A 24423-nucleotide genomic window follows, 5' to 3' on the forward strand; every position below is an offset into this window, starting at 1 on the left:
CATGCTATATGATCACCATTTACAACAATGCCTGTAACAAATAAGTATGTCTCGGGTGAATAAATGAATAAACACAAACATATCAGATAATTATCTTGTTGCTGGGACCTTATTATTAGTATTAAAAGTGTTATCTATTTCTCATTTTACTAATAGTTCTATAACTGTGTTTAATCTATAACAGTAACCAGAGGACATTGGCAGTAAAGTTTTTGAAAGGAAATAATAGAAAAAGAAGAAAAAAGAATAGTAAAGAAAACAGTCACAATAAAAAAAAAAACTGATTAAATTATGAACTTAAAAATTTTTGACAACCCAATAAATTTAATAAAGAAAAAAATATATGTTGGGAATAAAAAAATACAAAAAAAAAAGTATTTAAAATTTTTACTGTGAAGAAAAGTCATATACATTCAATAAAAAGTCAGTTCACTAAACTGATTATATTGAAGAGAAGGCAGTCATATTTTGATAGCTTACATGATCTTTGTATGATAACTAGTGCATTGTAATAGCATTTTGAATTACTGTGTTGCTGACAATCTGTGCAAACCTTTGGAAGATAACTCAGTGTGTGTCTCCTGTCATCACTGAAGGCTAACAAGAGAGATAATACTTCATAGCTCTATAAATGTGAATACAAAATAGTAATTGAAAGAAAATTTCAGAACTATGTTTTAAAAATCTTTGCTGAAAAAAATATAGTTTTCATTTAATTCATGTCTTCATCAGATGTCTTTAAAAGAGATACACATACATGACAGCGAGAAAGAGCTAAATGTCTACAAAATATTATCCTCTCAAACAGAATGCATCATTCTTTTTAAAAATGTTGCTTTACTATACATTTGATGCTGTATATAATGAACACATCAGTACTCAAAATACAGCAGAGTGGTATATGCAGTGACAGATTAAAGAAAAATAATAAACACTACTAATAGCAGATATGTAGAAAACATATACAGGACATATAATAGACAACATTATAATTTCTTTGAGAGAAAAGAAAACAGAAAATACAAGAAATCTTACATAAATAAAGGCTTGAGTTTTCCTTTGTGATAATGCTGCACAGTGACCTAGACAAAATTAATGAAAAAAGAAATAGCTCTAGAACAATGTGGAAGTCATTTCTGAATCCCATGTATGAAGAGGAATGTTTAGAGCCTGTATACATAGATAGTGGTACCTAATAAAGAAAGACAATGAAACTCACATAGGATTACATCTTTAAAAATTAAAACTGAGAACTTAATTCCACAACATTTTTGTTTCTATTAAAAAATAATTTATAATGTCTAGAAGTGTTGAGACAATTGTACAAAGAACTTTTTTCTTCATCTAGTTGAAAATAAGCCACTGAAATTAAGCTCTGTCACCTCCTATCTCTTTAGTGGGATTTTTCTACAAACAAGAGGGATTTTATACAACGACAATACACTAAAATGAGGAAATTAGATTTATCCATTATACATGCTTATCTGCAGATCCCAGTCAAGTTTTGGTGATTGTTCCACTCATCTCCTTTATAGAAAAAGGAAAGAAAAGAAGGAAGAATAGGAGGAAGATAGAGAGGGAGGAGCACAGGGACAAAGTCAGGGCTGAAATGTAATAAAATTAAAATTTTTTGAAATAAAAAGACATACATATTAAGAAGAAATATACTCAGCCAAGGTATAATTCACCTGCCAGAGCAATGGTAAGACATCTCTGTACATGCAAGCATCAGGTAACTACATAATTACCTGATGCATTAGAACCAAATGAAGATCAAATTTCAAAGAGGGAGTAAATTGATAAAACAATATGTAAAAAAAAAATGATTAGCATTTCTAATATCATGGGCTCAATCTAAAGACAAATATAAAGACAAAAATTATGACTATAAGAGTGTACACTGTAATATAACTGCTAATAATGGACACCTTAAAGAAAAACATCCTCATAAGGGAAAACATAATAGCATTTTAAATTATGTCTCAGAGATAAGCAAATAGATGTGAGTTGGGCTGGCCAGGAAGAAACGCCTTCTAACTATTTCATCTTAATTAAGAGCAAGGGCTATATCGTAATACTGTACTGGCGTTCTGAAATGCTTTGATTGGGAGACATGTTTGTTATTTAATATTAGATTCTTCACATAGAAATGTTGATTGAACCATGTCTGTTCTCTAGGAGGGGGACATTGTAGGGGTGGATGAAATGTGGAAACAGGAACAAATATGATAAAATCTGGGACACAGGGAAATACAAATACATATATTAATCTAGGATGGTACAGATAATGATTGAAAAGAACAAGAGTAAAATGCAAATATATATATATATTTTATACTAAATGAGTATATATACTAAATGAGTGGAAAAAAGTAAAACACTGAAAACTAAGAGCTATGAAATAAACAATATATATTCACTAGCATCACTTTTTGCATTCTGTGGTTCTAATGAATCCCTCAGAATACTGTGGTTTGCTGGTGAATAGGGCTTTTCAGCCACGAGAATTCCCATTTTCTAAAGCCCTTAATCCAGTCCTTTTCCATAGTCCACCCAGCAGGTGCAACATCAAATGGTTGTCACTTTGATTGACAAACACCTGCCCCAAATTTTCTAATACATCTTCTGGAACTTGAAAATAAGAGACGTTCTCCAATTTATTTCTTGGAGTTCTCAAAGAGTAATTGAAAAACACAAGCTAATTTGGGGTGCCTGATATGCACTGAGAAACTTGCTTACAATGCTCCAAGTTTCTGATTTGAGTTCTTCCTCTAGTCCACTGACATTCCTACAAGTTCAATTCTTCCTTCATCACGGATGTTTACCCGTCACTGACTGGAATCCCTATTCTTTTTGACATACAAGCAAAGAAAAAAGTTTTAGAAATCATTCATCAATGCTCCTTTTTGCTCACCACATCTCTGTCCAAAATTAGGACTTAACCAAATCCCACTGATTTAATCTAATAGGTGACAAATTCATGTTATATCATTTTGTTCTTTATCCTCTACAGCTTAATAACTGTAGAGAATGGTAAAAGATACTTAAACACTGATTGAAAGACTGTTTAGAGTAACTTTAGTGAAAAAAACACTACTTCAAAATTTTCTTTTTAATTAAGTTCATTCTCTATAACTTGAAAAAATAAGCCGAATAGGGTGATATTAAAATGATTTTATGAAATTTTCATTAATATTCTTTTTATTTGGACTAGTATAGTCCTTGAAGTTAGAAACTTTTTTGTACCACTTTATATGCAGTGATAACTAGATTATTTTTCAAAGAGAGTTGACTGAGTTAGTGATTGAATGCTCATATGAATACAGAGTAAATTTATGCACAGTGATTGATAATTACATATGGATAAGATAGGTATAGGAAAATGGCAGTCTACTTTTGAAATTTTATTTGTCATTTTAATCTTAATGGAAAATAAGCATTGAAGTAGTCTACTAGGTAGTGCAATTCAAGTCTTAGAACATTTAACTTTTAATAATTTTGTTTTCTTATTTGATAGATGACTATATGTTGTCTTCCATGAAATATTTTTAAAATTCAAACACTGTAATGCATATTAAAAATGAGTGTAAATGACTATAAATGTGAAATAGCTTACTTTTTTTCTTTTAAAGAACTGAGAGTAAATATATTTACATCTATGTGAGTTTTTCATCAACCGCATGTTCAATCAACTAAAACAACGGGAGTCCTAAATAACACCATACTATCTTGTATATTTCTCAACAAATAAGAAGACATTTTTTGAATATGTTCTTATTTTTCAATACTGTTAATTAACTTTAGGATATATAAAATATTTAATTTTATTATAAAAATACACAATAAGGCAAAAATACTTTTTCACAAATGATACTGATTAAATGTACATATATATAAATCCCTTCATTTAGGAATACAAATCTATAACTAAAATTATTGACTATATTGTAGAGTCTCTAGTATATTGTTTTTCAATTATACAAGAAAATTATATGTACCACATAAAACCCATACATGACACACACACGCACACCCTCTCCTCTATCTATCCATCCTTTCTTTTTTATTTCAAATCTACTTAATAAGCTATGTTGACTGAGTTTGACCCTAGGATCCTACTTTGTAGGTAGAGTAATGACTAGACTATTATATGCACTCATACATGGTTTTGTGATATATTGTTATATGTACTGGATAAAGCAATGATCCCCCAAAAGAAAGATCTACCAGGACAATAAAAGGATGGGACTTGTACTCCAGGGAGACATCCATAGGAGGAAATGTAATGACCTTATTGCTGTCACATGGGTAGGATAAAGATTAATACTGATGAAGTATTACTGATTCAGGTGAGTGGAAATTGTTTGTTTTTTATACTAAAATATTACAATAAAGTAACATTAGTAATTTTACACTACACACTATAATTGTCTATTAGAATATTTACTATTTCATTGATTAATTAACACAACTCTTTCTATTAACATATAGAAATACATCACTTTCTGATTACAGACCAAGTTCTGCATTTTGGAACTTTCAATATTCTCTGAGTATAATAACATTGTTATTAATTTCCATTACTTTAAAGACATTTTGTACATAATGTTATATAATTCCTATAACAAACTAATGAGATAACTATTCACAAAAGAGAAACATCTAGTTCAATATAAGAACTTTGTCCCAAGTCACAGTTTTTGGGTTGTAACTGAGTTTAAAATCTTAGGCGTGTAGAATTAGTAGGCAGTTATAGCAGCATGATTACATTGTTTGGTAGTAGAAACACCATATTCAGATGTGGTGTATACAGATTGTAAAGGAAAAAGAAAAAAATAACACCTAGTGTGGGTTTCAATTTCCTCCAATTTCCTCTACACATGACTCACTTTGGGCTTTACTCAATTCTGGGCTTCAAGATTCAGAGCTATCTAGGGGAATTTTCCTGTGTGGAGCTACTCAGAGGGGGTTCTTATCTTTCCCTTCATGAATAAATATGAAACAAATAGTATGTTTACTTGTGAAACAGTTCAATGTAAGCATCAAAGTGAAACACAAACGATGAAACAAAAACATACATTTTAGTAGCAACATTTCACTTTTCTATTACATTTTTGTTTTGTTTATTTTAAATAAAATTGGATTCATTTACTCTATGTTAATAGAAAAACTCTCTAAAGAACACAATTACTTTTCATGTCTTGATGATGGTTGTTAATATAATAGCAGTGCTTTACCAGGGAAGCAAATGACTCAAAGAGAATTCCATGCCCCCTGCTGAAATGGCACTTTTTAATAAATAAAGTTGATTTCTGAGTTTGGATCCTTAGAATCTTCCACGTAAATTAAAAGTTGATGTCTACTTCCTTCTCAAAAGCAGTTTGATATTTTTAAATTATATTGAATCACCACCAATGCCTAGGACAAATATAGCTATGTTTTCATTTTAATAAATTTCACTTTTTTGTTTCTTTCTTTTTGTTTTTTGCTTGAAAAGAGCTCAACTTGGAAAAGTCAACCATTTCATTTAAAAGACATGCTAGTTTTGAAATAGTTTAAAGATAACATTTTACACTTTTTTCATTTCATGTGAACATAGGGATAATATATTTCTATGAGTAATGATGGATATTGGATATGATGATGGATGATGATGAGATGAAGGATTATGAGATTGATACATTTCAGGGAGTAAATTCAAATTTAAAATACTGATTTTTTTCCCCTGGAGAATAGTCTACAGAGCTCCTCATGCGACTATTCTTGGAAGTAAATACCTCCAAGTGTTTATATATGTATAAGTGTTTATATCTGCATAATTATATATATATATATATATATATATATATATATATATATATATATATATATGTATAATTTTAAAAATATATCCTTCATAGTAGCATCTATACTGGTGTTTTACCAAACACCATAGCCTAGTCAAGTAGATGCATAAAATTAACCATCCCATTTTTATAACATTTTTGCTACTTATAGCACAATTCTGTCTTTGATGACATAGATTACCTTCTTTAGTCCTTTGCTTATTTGTCATTTAATGTATTTTTTAAAATTTTAGTACCACTCCATGCTGCCTTTCATTTTTTTCTATAGGTTTGTATTTTTATTATTTATTTTAGGATTACTTTATATTGTCTTAATATAAGCTCTTTCCCTTTAAGTTACTCACAGATTCAAAAATATATTCAGCCACATTATATATTGCATTGTCACTCTATTAATCATATCTGTTAATGAACAGGCATTCTTTATTTTTTATGGCTATTATTTTATTAGACATATTTAGGCAAGAACACCAAATGGTGAAAAAAGGAATATATTTCCTATATTAATTTTCAGAATTTTTATAGTTTACCTTTCACATTTTGATCTACAATTTACTTGGAATTGATTTTGTTTATGGGATGATGACATTGTCATGTTTCCCATTTCCCTGGTATTGAAAACCCAACTGACCCAACACAATTTATTTGACAGTTTTTAATTTCCTCACTGTTTTTCAATGCCAACAGAAGAAAACAAAGAGTTCCTTATGAAAACATTATTTCTAATGATTATTTTGATAATCCTTCCACAATATCATTTGCCTTCATTTCTATATTGCCATAATTAATGTTATTTTTTCTTGAAATTATATGTTGGTATAACACACACTAAATCATTCTTCAACTTGACAATATTTCTGGTTATCACTGTCACTTTGCATTTTCATGTAAATATTAGACTGGCCTTCCCATTTTCCACAAAAATGGGAAATTGACTGGGTTAACATTTAACTTAAAAATCAACCTGGAGTGCATTGGCATCTTTACACCTTAGAATTATTAGTACGACTCTTCCTATGAATATTTTGTATGCATTTTTCTTTTAACAATTCATATATTTCTACTTCTTATAGATTAAATTATATGTAAGTAATCTTGTCTGTATGTTTTTTTTAATAGAATGTATCAAGATGCATCTTACTGTTTGTTTGAAGTTGCTGCTTATTCTCACTGCTTTATAATTTCTCACTGAATAATTAGATTATACTTTAAAAACTATCACTTGATGGGAAAAGAACTGAGCTACTATCCATACTATCAAGAAAAATGAGAGCTGTATGTCCAAACAAATGTTCCTAATCAAATCACCTTTATATGAATCTTTGAGTGACTTGATCTGGGCTCACACTTACAAATTTAATGAAACATTTTTATCTCATAAAACTTCCTTGCTTATTGTATGTAAATGTTGTCAGATTTCAAAACATATTTATGAATTCCTAACATTTTAACCTCTCTTACAGTCTTGTTTAAGTGATATTCTTAAATTGATAAAATGATTAATTTACAATTTGTTACTTGACATTACAATCAATTTTGTGTTCGATTGCTGATAGAGGTATTTACTCTTTCCAACATTTAGATCTAGTATTCTGGACACTTCTCAATCTTTGCTTTATTTTCTGTTTACACATTAAGATCGGGCAATAATTATAATGTATTTCCAAATACTCATTACAAATCTTTCTCTTCTGCTCTTGCCATACATTGATATTGCCACAGTGTATGTAGTGGAAGAAGAGAAGGTAAAACAAAAATCTGTATTAATTATTTCTGATAATTCACTGAAAATTATTTGCTATATTAACCTATTATCAAAAATCTTACATTTAAATGCACTGTGAAATATTATAAAAAATGAGCTTGCTTATTTAACAGCATAAGCTGATGTCAATATTTAAAGTATTTGAGGATATTAAATTTAACAAGAAGGGAAAAGTGAATAACTAACTTTAAAATAAATTATTTTAATAATTATTAAACATTTCACACTGTCTCTTTTAGTGAATTTGAGCCCATTCTACCACTTTGAATATTTTATTAAACAGTTATCTTTAATAGTACAATGTGCATATCTTTTAGTTAATAAAACCACAATTAGACATTTCAAATCCCTCAAGTAAAAAAATAGACACAAACTCATATAGTATTGAAACATTTGTTTCATAGTCTAAATCCGTACCTAATTTACTCAAATACTAGAAACTACATTATTGTGAGAGCCAGTGGTTTAAATCTAATATGAAACTTACCCTTTCTGGTCTTACTTTATCATGCTTCCTCTCTTCCTTTACTACATTTAAACTTGAAAATGCCAAGATAAATTGAAAAATCAAACACTGTCTAACATTCTAACATATCCTCAAGAAAAACAAAAATTTTACCAAGGTGGAAATGGGAGTTGTGATTTGCTGGATGCTACAATTTCTACAATATATTTACAGGTATCATTTTTGGCCTTATTGTGTTATTTTCTGAGGTATAAATCTTTGAAACTACTTGAGGCATTGAATTCCTGGACAATTGCAAATTCTATTCTCTTTGTGATACAATCTATTGCCTGAAACATAAGTGTTTGAGAGATTTCAATATTTCTTATAGTTTTCAGCATGATTTAGCTGTTATACTAGAGGAGGTATTCAGCAATGAAAAGTTTTCAAAAACACGGTATTTTTTATTTTTCTCCAAGGATATTACTTTGTGGTATTTTTTATTTATTTCAACATTTTAATCTTATCATATAAGCCTGCCACAGCATTTGAAAGCAATGATGAAATTTATATATACATTTTATTGAAATAAAAACTATTTAAATGCACAAAGCTAAATGTCTAAATTACTACACTGAAGTTATAAGAAATTTCCATATTCACTTTGTTCAGTTTATCAAAAATAAAATAGTTTTACTCTGTAATTCTTTCAATTATAGTGAATATCAGTAATATTCATAATTGCTATTGTCATGAAATATCTAATGTTTAATGACACTCAAAATAACATTTTCTTTAAAATTGATATAATTTGTTAATGGCAGTTTTGAGGACTTTGTTTTAGCAGATATACTACTTATTTATATGAAAGAAATTGTGAGAATAATTTTATTTCAAAAGCTTATTGGTCGTAATATATTTTTAATGGTTTTATTAATTACTTAGAAAACATGATGCTATTTTAACTAATTCTTGCACTTTCCCATTTATAGTGCTATTTGCATTTTAATCAGTCTTGATCTTAATCATATTAAATCATTTTCCCCCACAAACACATATTTATTTGAAATAGAGGAAGAAGACAGCTCTAATGAAATGTGAGATATGCACCTGATATAGCAGTATGCATGATGCCATGACATTTATTTTATACTTTGTTATTTATTTTATATTTGGGGATAAAATCTAAGACTTTTTCACTTCATTGCTCTAGCTATGGCTTTTCTTCTCTATGACCCCTTACAGTTGGTTGAATGGAGAATGGTATCAAAGCCAAAGATCTGGGTGCAAGGTGTGCTCTTTGCCATTTGATTGCTGCTGTTTCTAGACTTTCAAATGACAGAGCATGAAATATGTACGTAATATAATGTGTATATTAATATTACTATTACTATATGTAACCACCTGTATCTATATTAACCTAAAGAAAAGTACACGCTAATGAGTGAAACTCTAATTCATAATTGCATGGGTTATTCAAGCCTCTACTCCTTTCTTTTTTGTGAATTTTGACCCCAATGATGAAAAACCTAGCTCTTACCAACTGCCATTCATTAAAAAAATAATTCAATTCCAGTATGCATGTATAGCGGTGCGAAAATTGTTAGCTTATACTCCTATAATAAACATATATAGCAACTAGACTACAATGCTTATGTGTAGTTCTTTTGTGTTTAGTCTTAGACTCCACTCATTTCCAAAGTTGGAAATGACTTAGGTCAGCACTTTCCCCCACCCTCTTCAGTGAGGCTATATATAAAATTAATAACACAAGTAAATTTATATATATAAATATTTTAGAAAATATAAATTATTTAAAAAGTTAAAAATACATAAATAATTTTTAAGGAATATGATTAAAATTAGACTAAAATGAAGTGATACTATATACCATTTTATAAAAAATGATGTTAAATATTAGGTAAAATGGAATTAGTTATTGAGTTTTTTCTATTTGTGTTACCTAATGCTTTCACTGCAATAGTTAATATATTGAGTATTTTATTATTTGCCTGAATTTAACAGATAAACTTCTACTTTCACACATCAATTTACTAGCTCATAGTAAAGGGAGGAAAGGGGGGAGATGGATACAGGGAGGAAGAAAAAAATCAGGGAGGTCTTTTACAGAAAAAAACACGTCATTCATGTAATTGAAATATTGAAGATCACCATTTTGAAGATTTTAATGCAATAACTATATAGTGAAATAATTATAAATGGAAGCTAACAGAATAAATGGAAAGCCACTGAGGCATAGGTTATTCACATTGTTTAAAATTATCACCTCACAAGTTACTTTTTAATAACAGAGGGTAACATTGCCACACACGATGAAGAGATCTGGCATTATCATAATCCAGTGAAAAAACATTAGTTAAATGTGTGTGTATATACATATATATGTGTGTATATACATATATGTATATGTGTATACACACATAATTACATATATATATATATATATATATATATATATACACGCACACACATATATATATATATATATATAACTGGAGGTGCCAAAACATTGTATACAAGTGGACACTTTGGTCAATGTTGCTCAAGTAGTAGTTCCCTGTAATCAGAAGTGTCTGGACGCTGATGGTAACCACTTTGAGCACCTCTTGTAATTGCAGAAGTCAAACGTGACTTGTACTCATCTTTTGTTATCGGTATATATTGAATATTACAATTTAAACACAGTTTTCCTTTTTTAAAATGTGTATACATTTCTTTGGCATCCTCTGTGTATACATATATATATTTTTTCTTTTTTTGCATTATTTTTGGAATGATTTTGGGCCTTTTTTTATAGCCTGTGTACTGATAACATTATAGAATGATGTTTGATTTTTCAGTTGTGATAATGGCAATGTCATTATTTGGGAGAATGTTCTATTCTTAAGATACATATGCATACATATTTATTGTTGAAGTATCATATTATATGTCAGCTATTTTGAAAACATTCAAGAAAAATACTAGAGGAAGGCTTGGGGAAGTAGGACAGAAACAGAAAGACAGAGACATAGGAAGGGAGACAGTGTCTGAAGATGGCTTGTATAGCAGATTTTGCAATTTTTTCAAGTTTCTCCATCCACAAACTAAAACAAGTGAAACAACTATCTAACAAAACAAAATTGCAAAACATGTCTACAACAAAATTAAATGGTTAGGTAGTCCCAACAAAAAAAATGCAAGCATATGGGTCAAACCACTGAAAACAACCAGAACCCTGCAGTATCATCATCTGTTCAGGAGAAACTGAAAGGAAAACCATGTGACTATTAACGATCCCCAAAATTACCAACAAACATTCACCATGTCATTTCCGGGATCACTTCTCCTAGTAACCATGAAAATCCAAACAGAAAATAGCAGCTGAATGGAGAGGGGGCTTTAATGGGTAGGGGAAATCAGAAGCAGTAAATATGTTAGGTTCCTGGGTACTAGGGACTTTCAAAATTTTTGAAGGTTACGCCCAGATCAAAGATTTACACTGAGGAGAACCTTCTAGAAGTGTATAGGTAAGGATACAGATATAGATATGCAAAACTTCAATTTATATTTGTATTGTTCATATTTAATCATTATTTTCCAGACATTGGATAATAGGCAGCACAGGGCAACAATTAGCTGAGAAGGGAAAATAAACAAGGTAAGCCCTATGATTGTGACACATGATCAGTGTCTTGTTAGAGTTTATACAGGTTGCAGGGCAGGAAGGGGAAAACAACAGGCAGATGTCAGTGGTCCTTTTGTACTGCAGAGGCAGAGTCAGGTTGAGAGGGCAAGGCTGGTTGGAGTTCACAGGATATAGAACGAGAAGGTAGAGAGATACATGCAGAAAGAGTGCTACAGAGATTTTCAGAAAATCCCTCTAGATTCTTTATTTGAGTAGATACCAGCACATGGATGTGAGGAAAAATGCTGACTCCATGTGAAGAACCACACAAAAGCAGTAGGTGAAACAATTCCTTGTGCCCACATAAGGATCAAAATTGTTAAGGTTTTCATCTAACCAAGTGGAAAACACCTCATAATACAAGGGTCTTCAAGTAAATACTCAGAATAGAAATGTGCTATTAGTAGGGCAAAATTATTACTGAAAGACTATTCTGGTCCTGTCTAGTAAATCTTGAAACAATCGTAAGAGAATCAAAGTTTTAACAATAACTTAAATCAGAGGAAAAAACAAACAAATACACAGACTCGTATATTTAAAAAAGAAAAAAAGGATAGATACGACAAATAGATACAGATGATAGCTAGATAGGGAGATAGCTAGAAAAACGGGTATCCAGAACCTAACAAAGGTGGAAATTTACAATGTTTGACATGACATCCATTCAAAAATTATCCTGCATATACATTGTATAAATGCCTAACCACTATGCTGAAACTAATATACAATATTACTGAACATCAACTGTAACTGAAAAGGAAAAAACATCCTGCATATTAAAAGCAGGACAATGTTAAGTCATAATAAAAAAAAAAAAAAAAAAAAAAAAAAAAAAAAAAGAATTACATTCCCTCAAAACTGACTTGGAACTGACATAGATTTAAAAAGTAGACAAGGGGAATTACAAAACAGTTATTATAACTATAGTCCAAGTGTTTCAAAAAGAACAGGAAAAACGTAGGTAGATATGGAAAGTATTAGAAAGATCACTGTTCCCCCAAAAGAAAACCTCAATGCTTGAGATAAAGAAATTCACCACTTGGGATTAATACAGATTACATTACAGAAGAAAAGATAAATTGGCTTCAAGATATAGCAAAGGAAATTCCATAATGAAATATCAAAGAAAAAAAAAAAGATTGAAATAAATGCATAGAGCATCCCTGAGCTATGAAACAATTTCAAGCAATCAAATATAGGTGTAATTGAGGTTGGTCACCAAATAGGAGGAAATGGAACAGAAACATAATTGCAGAATAATGATAAAACATATCAAATTTTGTGAAAACTATAAACCTACAGATCAAAGCATTTTAATAAACTGCGAAAAAGGAAAAGTTAAAACAGAAAAGGTAAAAAACAAAACAAAACAACTATGGTAAACAACTTCATAATCAAAATGCTTAAAACCACTGGTATAGAAAATGTGTTGAAATTAGTCAAAGGAAAAATAGAAGATATATAAAGAACAAAATTAAGACTAACAATAGACTTTTATGGAAAAAATAAAATCTGGGAAATAGTGGATAAACATACTAAAAAACAACAACAACAATAACAAAACTGTTAACATAGGCTCGCATCTCTCATACTTAGCAAAAATAGTTTCCCAAAAGAAAAAAAAAATATATATATATATATAGGAACTATATAGTTATAAAGGGAATTGTTATTAAGAAGGAATGACAGTCTTAACCATTTAGAGCATTAATAATAAATTTATATTTCATTAGGCAACACTTGCTAGAAGCTAAAGTGCTACAATTAACAATTACAGTCAGAGGTTTTAAAATTCCTCTCTCAATAGTCAAGAGAAAGTCAGTTAGAATGTAGGAGAGATGAAACATATTGATAACCAAATTGCTTTAATTCACATTAATATGTCTCTACTCAAGAACAGAAAAAAAATAAGTTTACTTTTTAAGTGTATACAAAGTATTTACCCAGACATACTGTATTCTGGGCATTGATTAAATACCAATAACTATAAAATGTATCACATTTTACAAGTATATTCTCTACAATGAAATTAAATTAGAAATACATATCAGGAAAGTACCTGGAAAATCCTCAAATATTTGAAAGCCAAATAACACACTTTTAAATAATACATGGGTTAATAAGAAACTGAGGAAGGTATTATAAGGACAAATTAGGATGAATTTTTAACTAAATAAAATTACAAACACATATGAATAGTTGTATGACATGGCTAAAAGAGTGCTTACAGGATAATGGATAGTGCAAATCTCCTAGGTTAGAAAAGAAAAAAAAATATCCAAAGCCAACCGCATAAGCTCCCACCTTAATAACAGGAAAAGAGCACACTGAATCCATAGCAAGCAGAATAAAGAAATATTTAAGATAAGAATACAATAAATAAAACAGAAAATGTTTTAAAAATCTACTAGAGAAAAATGAATTAATCAAAAAGGTGGTTCTTAGACAAGATGGATAAATCTCATACATTCTAGTCGGATTTGTGAACAAAAAGGAAGTGAAGGCACACTTTACCAGTATCAGGACTGAGTGAGGGAACAACACTGCAAATCCCACAAACAGTAAAAGTATTATAGACATACTATTTAACAAATGTATACAAATAAATTTAAGAACTTAGGTGAAATGGACAAATTTGTTGACAGACATAAGCTATCCAAGTTCCCCTGAGAAGTTATAGGTAATCTAAATAACTACAGTTTTTAAGAAAATGAATTTGTAGTTAAATTTTTCCAGTAAACCACCAAATACAGATGACTTTACTAGTGAATACCAGCAACTATTTAAAATGGAAATAACGCCAAGCATACACACCCACACAAACTGACACAAACAAATATACTGAGGGTGCTAAAAAAAAAACACACACGTGTACACATTTTAAGAAAGGAAAAAAAAAAAGACGGTATTAAAATTTTAATATTCAGTATATACCAATAATAAAAGATGCATACAAGTCACATGTACACATTTTTTTGGCAACCCGGAAATTTGATTTAAATAACTATTCAAGTATAACTGAAATTCACATAAGTTTTAGAGACATGAAGATAGAATAACAACAGCTCACCAAATATTGGGTTTCTGACACATTTGTGTCTCCTATTTTCTTAGTTTTTTTTTTTTTTTTTTCAACTCTCTCTCCTACTACTTCCTTCTCCCTCTCAGAAGAAATCCAACTTGTTTTCTTATTTGTTGCTGTTGTTTGATTTGTCTGTTACCATTTTATTATCATTAGAATGATTGCCAATCATTCTTCTGGCTCAATCATACCTTTACAATCTTTATTCTCTTTTACAACCCAGTTATCAGATTATCCCTCCAAATAAGTGCTGTATTCTGTAAGTATAAAAAATGCAATCTCAACTAGATACCTTCCTAAAATTATCAAATCTAGAGAGCAGGAAGAAAGAAGGGAGAAAGAGGGAGGAGTGAGAGAGTAAGAATGAGAATGACAGAGATTTGATATTCTGCCTTTTATACTTGCATACCATATGAATCGGATATAAATTTATATTGTCCACTGCCTAGTAAAAAAATAAAGAGAAAACCAACCTTCAATAATAGAGATATTTAAAACTTTTACATACAATTTATTATTTATAATTATCATGTATATTATAATATATTCAGATTTAGATGTACTCATTTGTTTTAGATTTTTATTTTCTATGTGTTGTTAATCTTTGATAATTTTTCTGGGTAGCAATTGTTGAAAAATATTATATTTTCAGTTGTTGCTTATCGATTAAAGAATGCTCTGTGTGTATGGAGGCACATCAAATTATCATGTCTATTTATTTAAACACCATTTTTTTCTTAATTATACAGGTCATAGCTTCTAAAGTTCTACTTTACCTGAATGCATAAACAGTATAATCGGATTCTGTGATAAGTGTTAAAGCATTAAAAAAATGACAAGACAACATTTCCTGAACTATTGAAGCTTAAAAAATTAACTCTGGGAATTTTTGTTTTGTTATCTTATGACAACTCCAGATGACTAATGTGTCAAATAATGGTGATGCTTAAATCCCTGGTGTCATATATTTAACAAACAAAATATGTAATCAGCCCTCTAATGTACTGATTTGTGCTGTTTGTTTTATGTGATTGTGTTGGTAGTTTAACATTATTTGATGGTGTAGCTTATGAATTTTTGAATAGAGAGCTAAATTTAAAATAAGTTTTTTGAGTATATGAACAGGAAAATAAAGCATAACTAGAAACAATACATATTTCAAATGTGATAATATATTCAAAATCTACAAAAAATAAGACACATCACAGTCAGAAAATATATAGTTTCCTACATATATTAGATTCTCATTTCTTCTGTATTTGTTAATCTGTGTTATTTTATTAGGCCTCAACTCCCGTTTCAGTACCTAGAAAATAATCAGTACTAATATGTACCTGTTCAGTGAAGGTGATATTAAAGTGCTGATGGTGGAGGGGCGCACAAAATGTGACTCCATCATGGAATCTCGGGTGTAGGCATCTCCACTACCAAACCCATGTGCTCCACCGGCTGGTGTCCATGGCACAGAGAGAGTCAGAAAAGTCGATGGCTTTCTCCAGCCACCCCATGCCTAATAGCTGTGGAAATCCACTAGTGCTAGACTCACCAGGTGTTAAATCCCCTTGGCCATGACCCAGCTAATTCTCTGGGGAACTGCATTGGAGGAAAAGCTCCATTGCTCACCCATCCAGATAGAGATCCAGTAACTAGTCTATGTATTTTTAGATTTTTTTTCTTTTTCTATGATTATTGAAAGCTACTGATTGTTCTCTAAGTACGCGTTTAGCAGCAACACAATCAAGGGGACGTGTAAAACCTTTATTTTATTTTTATGCTTTCCAAATACACTATGGTCTTTAACAATTTAGCTATTTAGAAATACTTGTATGATTTAAGTAATTAATGATTGTTTCCTTCTGAACTACTTGTAGTTTAGAGTGAGAAATCATTTCATAGAGTATTAATTCCTTAAAATTTGTAGATTTATGGCCTTATATTTTATCACGTGTAGTTTTTGGCTACACATAGCTGAAAGCAATTGCTAACCTATATACTGTCTGTATGGGCTAGAGGCACACTTGCTATGAGTAAGTACATCTGAGCCTTGGTTTCTCCTTTTAAAGTCAGGTATTGGGATTTGTACCATATTTACCAGTTACTTTAAACTGAGGACAGGCACAAAGACATCTGCAGAATTGTAGTGTGGTTTCTCCAGTTCCAAAACTACTTAAGAATCTTTAATTAATAGGGTACACATCAATATAATTTTATAATTCCCCATAAATGACTGTGATGAGAAATCCTAGTTATATACCACCAGAACAAGCAAACCAGTATGTTTATTTTTCTGCACTTTTTATTTTATTATTCCCTTTGCTTTGAAGGGAACTAATGTTTCGTCATCCTAAAACTGCCTTTTGGGATATTGATTTTAAGCTGCTTATGAAGAAAAAAGACTCATAAAGAACTTTTGAGCCTCCTCCTTCCTACCTAAGAGATTCCATTCCGATTCCAGGAAAGGAGTCTTAGGATGCTGCTTTATCCTAATGTGAATTAAGTGCGGTAAATAGGAGGGCTTCAGGTAGGGTCCTGTTACCAGGATAACACCTGTGTCCCAGTGTTCTAGAATTGCCTAGGAAGAATTTGCCTGACGTGTGTGTTCTGCTCTTCCTCAGCTACCTATACTTTGCCCATTCTCAATCCCCCCACCCTTTTCTACTTTGTCTAAAATGTAATATATACCCAATGTTGCCTCACAGTCTTCGGAATTTTCATGCTTATGGGAAATCCCCACATGCATGCATTAAAATTCTCACTGTTTCCTGTTAATCTGTCTCTGTTAATTGATTTATTCGCTCAGCTAGAAGAATTTAGAAGGTGGGAGGAAAAGTAGCCCCGACAACTGCACAAAGAAAAATCAAATTGAGTCAAAGATAAGCATATAAATTACATAGGAATAAATATCAAGAAATATTCTATTACATGAAGAAATTAGTGACCTTTTTCTATTGCATATACAAGGAAAACAAGAAATGGATAACTTTGCATCCAAGCCACGTTTCTGGATTATAAAATATATTAGGAAGTTTATATTGTAAAATAAAAACTACGATCTTTTCTTTCTCTTTTTTCCCTGAAGACTCACTGAAATGCATTGGCTTACCAACATTAAAAAAATATAAAAACATAGTCATATAAAATGCATGGCATTGGTATGACATAACATATCAAAACTACTGGAAAAGAATAAACAGAATAGAAAAATAATAAGGGTATCTAAGTGTATCTAAACTTAATACATATTAATCAAGTACCTCATATAATTTGTCAAAAGCATATGCAATCATAAAATATATAATGTAAAGAAATAGCGTATCAGAGAGAAATGCTCAGTTTCCCACTCCATCTTGCTCAAGCCTGCCTTATTCCCATGACCTTCAGACTAATAGGGAAATTCGCCTCCTGCTTTCTCTTGCACATATACATGCTAATCATTACTGGGATTTTGGTTGGGGCTTCAGTTTTACAAGAACAGCCACTACCATTTCTCCTTCCCTTGATGTAAAAGAAGGCTGAACTCTGTACTTTTCTTAAGATGGATTTGAAGATTAGGTCTCCCATCTTCTCGGTCAATAAAACTTTCCTTACTCTAAACTCTGACATTTTGAGTTTTATCCTTTCAAAGTGTGGGCTTTGGAGCAGTGACAAGAGGACTGAGAAGTTACCTAACCTAATAATTTTTTTGTATCTAGAATGATAAGGCACATAAAGTGGAATAGATTTGCCCCAAATCACATTATTTAATACTTAAATAAATGAAGAAAACAAAAGTCTTCTGATACTGTTAACCTAGGCAGAAAGCACAGGCCATGGGAAGACAGGGGGGAGAAAGGGAATGAGGAAGTACAGGAAACAAAGAAAAGGGGAGATAAGATCATTCTTAAGGAAAGGATAGCATTGTGGGCAGGAAAAAAAAATATCCGCCCCCTGTGTTGCCATGACAGTTCTTACAAGGGAATCCCACCCCACAAAGGAAAGGAGTGGTCACAACAACCAGGACCTGCCCTGGGAACTCCTGTTAGGCCCCCCCTGAATATTTTGCACCCTCATTTATATATAATCCTGTTTCTTTGCTTTTCTATGCAGTTGCCCTTTTCCCTATCCTGTCCTTGCCCATTATTTTTGGAGTGTATTCTTTTTTCTTTTTTCTTATTTTAATAAATCCTCTGCTTCTTTGGCTTTGTTTGTGTGGCTTTGTACATCCTAGAATGCCTTCCTGATGACACAAGAACCCCCTTTTTCTCCAGTAACAAAACTAAGCACTACCCATAATATCACTATAAGCTTCTTAGTTTTGTATTTCATATTTATTACTTAAAAAATAAATTATTATTTTGTAACAACAATTGCATTGTAGCATATTGGGATCTGATATTTCAGATCTTGTCAAAAACTTCTTTAATCAATTCAAACACAATTGCTAGAAATATGCATTGTTCCACAGGTGAAAAAAGATGGTGTAGCACCAAAAAGAAATAACATGAGGAGACTCAGCAGCATCCTTAGACCTGAAGGGTGAAGGGGAGGGAACGGTGTTTCTAGAATCTGATATTTTTCCTGGTATTGTTAGACTATTTCATTTGGGATCCATGTCATAATTTTTAGTTTTGCATCATTCAATACTAGAAATTTGGTTTCTAGTATTGGTTTCACCCAAGGTGAGTGCTTAATATTTAATGATGTAGTTACATATGTTAAAAACCACAGGCTCCAAATGGTGTCACTTTCACTATAACCCATAACAAACCTAGATTAAATACCTGACATAACTGCAGTTTCCATCTCTCTTAGTAATATAACCTTAGTCAACCAGTCTGGAATTTTCTGGCCAACACCAATGAGGTGATCTGTCATATGGACCCTCTCCATTCCCCAAAGAAAGAAGAGGCAGTCTGCATACTAAAATCCCTTGCCATTCCCTTCCCCCCACAAAGATGTCCCAACTAAACACAAGCCTTCGTTGTTGTTGATAACTCCCTTGCTCCCCCCTTCGTCATATAAAAACCTTCCATTTTGTACAACCCCTCAGAGCACCCTTCTATTTGCAAGATAGGATGATGCCTTGATTCATGAATTGCTTAATAAAACCAATTAGATCTTCAGTTTACTCAGTTGAATTTTGATTTTTAACACCTATTAGATATACTTTATATTTACATTGATCATTTCAGAAATTATATTTCACAAAGCCTGAGTTACCAAAGTAGTGATTATTTTGAGAAATATGACATTAAACAGATACATTCCTTACAGTTCTTTTCAAATATATTATTGACCAAGACAAATTGTACTGAACAAGATAAACAGGCAAGGGAGACTTTATTCAAGACTATTGCAAGAGGAGGGAGAGACTGATCTGAACTCCTCTGAAACAAAAGGACGGCTAAGAGATTTTATGATCACAGTTGAGCTAGTGAAAAAGTTCTGGAAGACACAGGCAGGAGGTTGGCCGATATCACCAGACCCTTTGCCTTTGATAATTGGCACTGATCACTTTAGGCTCCAATTCTCTCACAAAGACTGAGAGACAGAGGCCCTGCTGTTCTCGGTACACACATTTCAAGAAATGGTCCCCAGGTTCTTGAAAAAGACATTCCTGTGTTGTAAAGCTGGAGAGAGCCTGAGAGAATATTTACAACCCAAAGGGTAAATGGTCAGTTGCATGTTTTCTGAAGTAAATGTTATAAGAAAAGTGATATCAAAGACCTAGAGTCAGGAGGAATCCTGTCTAAGGTTTAGTTAAGCTGAGGGGAATTAAGGCTTTCTTGGTCATTATACCATGTATGGAGTTAATTTCAAAGCATGCAATCATTATAGTCAAAAATCTCTATTTTTGAAACACATAAATATTAATGCAGAGTTTTTTAAAGAGCACTAATACCTCATGGTGAACAATTTGGAAAATTTTGACATGATTTATATGGTTATTGATAAAATGTTACAGATGCTATGTGAAGGGGATAGTTAATATCTTCCAGGAATAGTTTAAAAATGTAATGCTTAATAACACTAAAATAAAAAAAATACTCTGAATTAATTTTCATTAATAGCATAACGTTAAAACCTACATATTATGAAAAATGTATTAATCCTTCACAAAAGCATTTTTACCACTGTAATGTCATTTCTCATTTATTCCATTATTACCTATATAATTACTATTTTGCATTAAAAACAAAAACATACATATAAATGGAAAGGAAAGTGAGGGATAAAGTAGGAAAGAACACATTTGAGAAGACAGTATTATTAACACACAGCTGATAAGGAAATGAATAAAACAAACACATTTATTTCTTAATTCTTACACACTCTGCTAGTCTGCCAGCAGTAATTTGAAAGAAAAATTTCAATCCTGAGTAATGGCAAATTCATACATATACTCATACAGAAAAGGATACCTTACCTGCAATATACACGATCTGTGCTCTCTCATGTGTTAAAAACAAATTTGCTTGCTAGACATGCTTTATAATGGCAGTTGAAAATATAATTGTATTGAAATTGGAAATATTTTCCATAAGAACTTAACATGCCAATGAATGCACTAAAAGGAAACTATCTTTAAAAATTTAAATGGTAGGGTTACTAGAGAAAAATATTATATAAATATATTTTAAGATGCTTTTATTGTCTCCTAAAGATATCTCTCTTTCTCAGAGAACAATTATGTGGTGTTGTAATGTTAAGGTAGAACTTGGATATGAACAAAAAATATACTTATTTTATTATTTTTTTTAAAAATTACTATCATATAAACAATAATTTGCAGAATTAAATTTGATTAAATACAAATTTTAAGAATATGGACATTTCAATATAGTACAATACAGACACTTCACCTTTTTAGCTTTAATATTTCTCCAGTGGTCTTATCCATTCTCTTTTCCAACTAGTAAATAAATATACTCTGAAATATATTTCCATGAATATATGGTCTAAAATGTCTTAGTCAAATAATTTTCTAAATTGGACTTCACAATTTTAGGAGCATGAAAATTGGTCTTAATTATTGCAATGAGAATATAAGCATGGATAGGAAAAGGGTGACCAAAATTTATAAGAAAAAACTAACAAAAATTACATGGTAAATTATGAAGTAAAATTATTGAAGTGATAATTACCTGGGGGAAAATTACTACTATAATCTCAGAAATATGTAGACAAATGAGTGTAGGAATAAACATAGGGAAAAAAAATCAAAATTTTAGAAAATTGCCAGAAATAATCAATATCTGATGGTTCAGTAATTTGACAAAAATAAATAAATAAATAAATTGTCTACTATAAAAACTATAAAATAGAAAAATGGCATAAAATATTTTATGTTAACATTAGCTAGACACACAGCAAATCTAATATTTTTAAAAGCATGCTATTCTATGAAGCAGAAGGGTAATTTTTTAGTAAAAATGTCAATTTTACAATATTAATTATTCAGTCTATATTATTCAATAAACATATTGAAAAAAATTTATATAAAATTATATAAAAATTATTTACATTAACGTTGAATAACAATATGGAGTGATATGTGCAGATTAATGTAAAATATTCATGTTATTTTCAGTTAAAAGATTATAATGGAGATATGCAGTTACCACAGCTGAAAAAACTTACACCATCATTCAGAAATGTATATCTAAGAACAATATGAAAAACTAAACTACAGAAATTGAGTTAATTACTTATAATAAAATATGAATTCATTGGGAAATATCACATGTTCCTGAATAGGAAAATAAAAACAAATGTAAATATATGATCAATATTCACCTTCCAGACACAAACACAGATCCACACATACACACATGATTTTAACTATACTACATTACTACTCCTGTTTCTAAGATTACATTTTGATGATAACAGAGAGATTTTTCAGTTGTTAATACTTTAAATAACAACAAATTGCCACGAACTGGTTGGAATTACAAAAGCAAAACTATGAGATCACTGATTCAATATACTTTACCATAATTAAATTAGTATATGAGCTTCATTGATACTGATTGTACACAAATTGATTCTTTAATCAAGTCTATTTAGTGTATTAGTTATTTAGAAAAAAATGTTAAATAATAGTAAAATAATTGAATTATCTATTTGGGGGAAAAACATTGCTACTATAAATATTTTAATTCTGAGAAGTTGTGAATGAGATATTTGAAAAGTTTTCTTAGAGATAAATATTATTGTAATGAACCAATAATCATTTTTTGAGAATTTGCCTAATAAATGAGGCTTATAAGTGTGTACACGTGTGATATTTTGTGCATGTTTATATGTATGTATGAGTATACATATGTATTTATAGCATTAACACTTTACACAGCCTTTTTGAAACCAAATCACGGTTTCCTGTTCTCTGTGCTTTCTCCATGATAATGGAGAGGGCTGCAGTAATTTAGATGTAGTGGAAGAATAAAAGTAGGGTAATTCATTCTTGCAGGTCCCTCTCAGGAAGGTTTGTGTGAATTGGGTGTGTCATAGCACTTCTCAAGTTGCCCAAATAATTTCTTCTGGATTCTTCATAAAATAGTTTTCTTCTTTAATTGCAGGACATAGGGGTTATAATAGTTCTCCTGCTACTAACCTCTGGGCTTACAGCTCTGTCTCTGAAATATCCATACCCATACTTTTGTAAATAACCTGTTTTAAACAAATTCTACTCAACTTTCCTTCTTTCAAGTATCCAACTTATTTTTTATTGGGAGCCTGAGCAATGCAGTTACTGATACTAGAAATGGCCTGAAAAACAGAACACCTGAGCAGGATTTTGGAATTGTCTTAAACACTCTTAGTAGTTTGTCTTGCTGAGTCTCTACCTCTCCCTTAATGCAAATCTTTGGCTGCAAGGGTAGGCCTCTACTCACAGATAAAGCAGGAGGAAAATTCATGATCCTGGTTCAGAGAAAGATCAAGTAAGCATGCTGGCTAGAAGCTTTGAGTGGATAGCCACTGAATTATAATAACATCTCGATAATGCTTCTGAAATTAGTCTTAAAGAAGCATTCCCCAGTTAGCACATATTTGACATGCCTAACTGTTTTTTCTAATTTATGTGATAGGAGAAATGATCTTTTTAGAAATAAAATTATGGAGACTGATTGATGGATTAGCTGTCTTGTCAGAGACCTAGAAGGAACAAAACTGGAATTTTTTTTTCTTTTCTTTTTTTTTTTTGTTTTTTAAGTTTTGGGAAAGAGGCTTTCAGAGTGAGCACTCAGTTTAAAGTAAACACTCCAAATTTGTCATCCATGTCAGAATAGCCCCTAAATACTTAAGTAGACAAAATTACTCCCCTGTGAATATATATGAGACTTCTTCCCTAACCACCTCTTTCTTCATGATTGGGCCCAGACAAAAAAAGACAAAAAAGAAAAAAATAGCCATGGTGAAAGGAAAGGCATAGATTTAAAAACCTTTTCTTTCCATCAACAAAGAAAATTGGGCTTTGTCACAGCTGCATTCTCAACACAATAGAGACAAATCCTGTGCTGTTGATATGACACCATCCCCCAGAGTGATAAGTTACCTTGTTAGAGAAAGGTGGATTCTCTTGGATTTGCTTTCTCTGCTTACAGTGTTTCTGCG

Source organism: Rhinolophus sinicus, chromosome 16, assembly GCF_057876585.1.
Source record: "Rhinolophus sinicus isolate RSI-liver-muscle chromosome 16, RSI-T2T, whole genome shotgun sequence".
Lineage (NCBI taxonomy): Eukaryota > Metazoa > Chordata > Mammalia > Chiroptera > Rhinolophidae > Rhinolophus > Rhinolophus sinicus.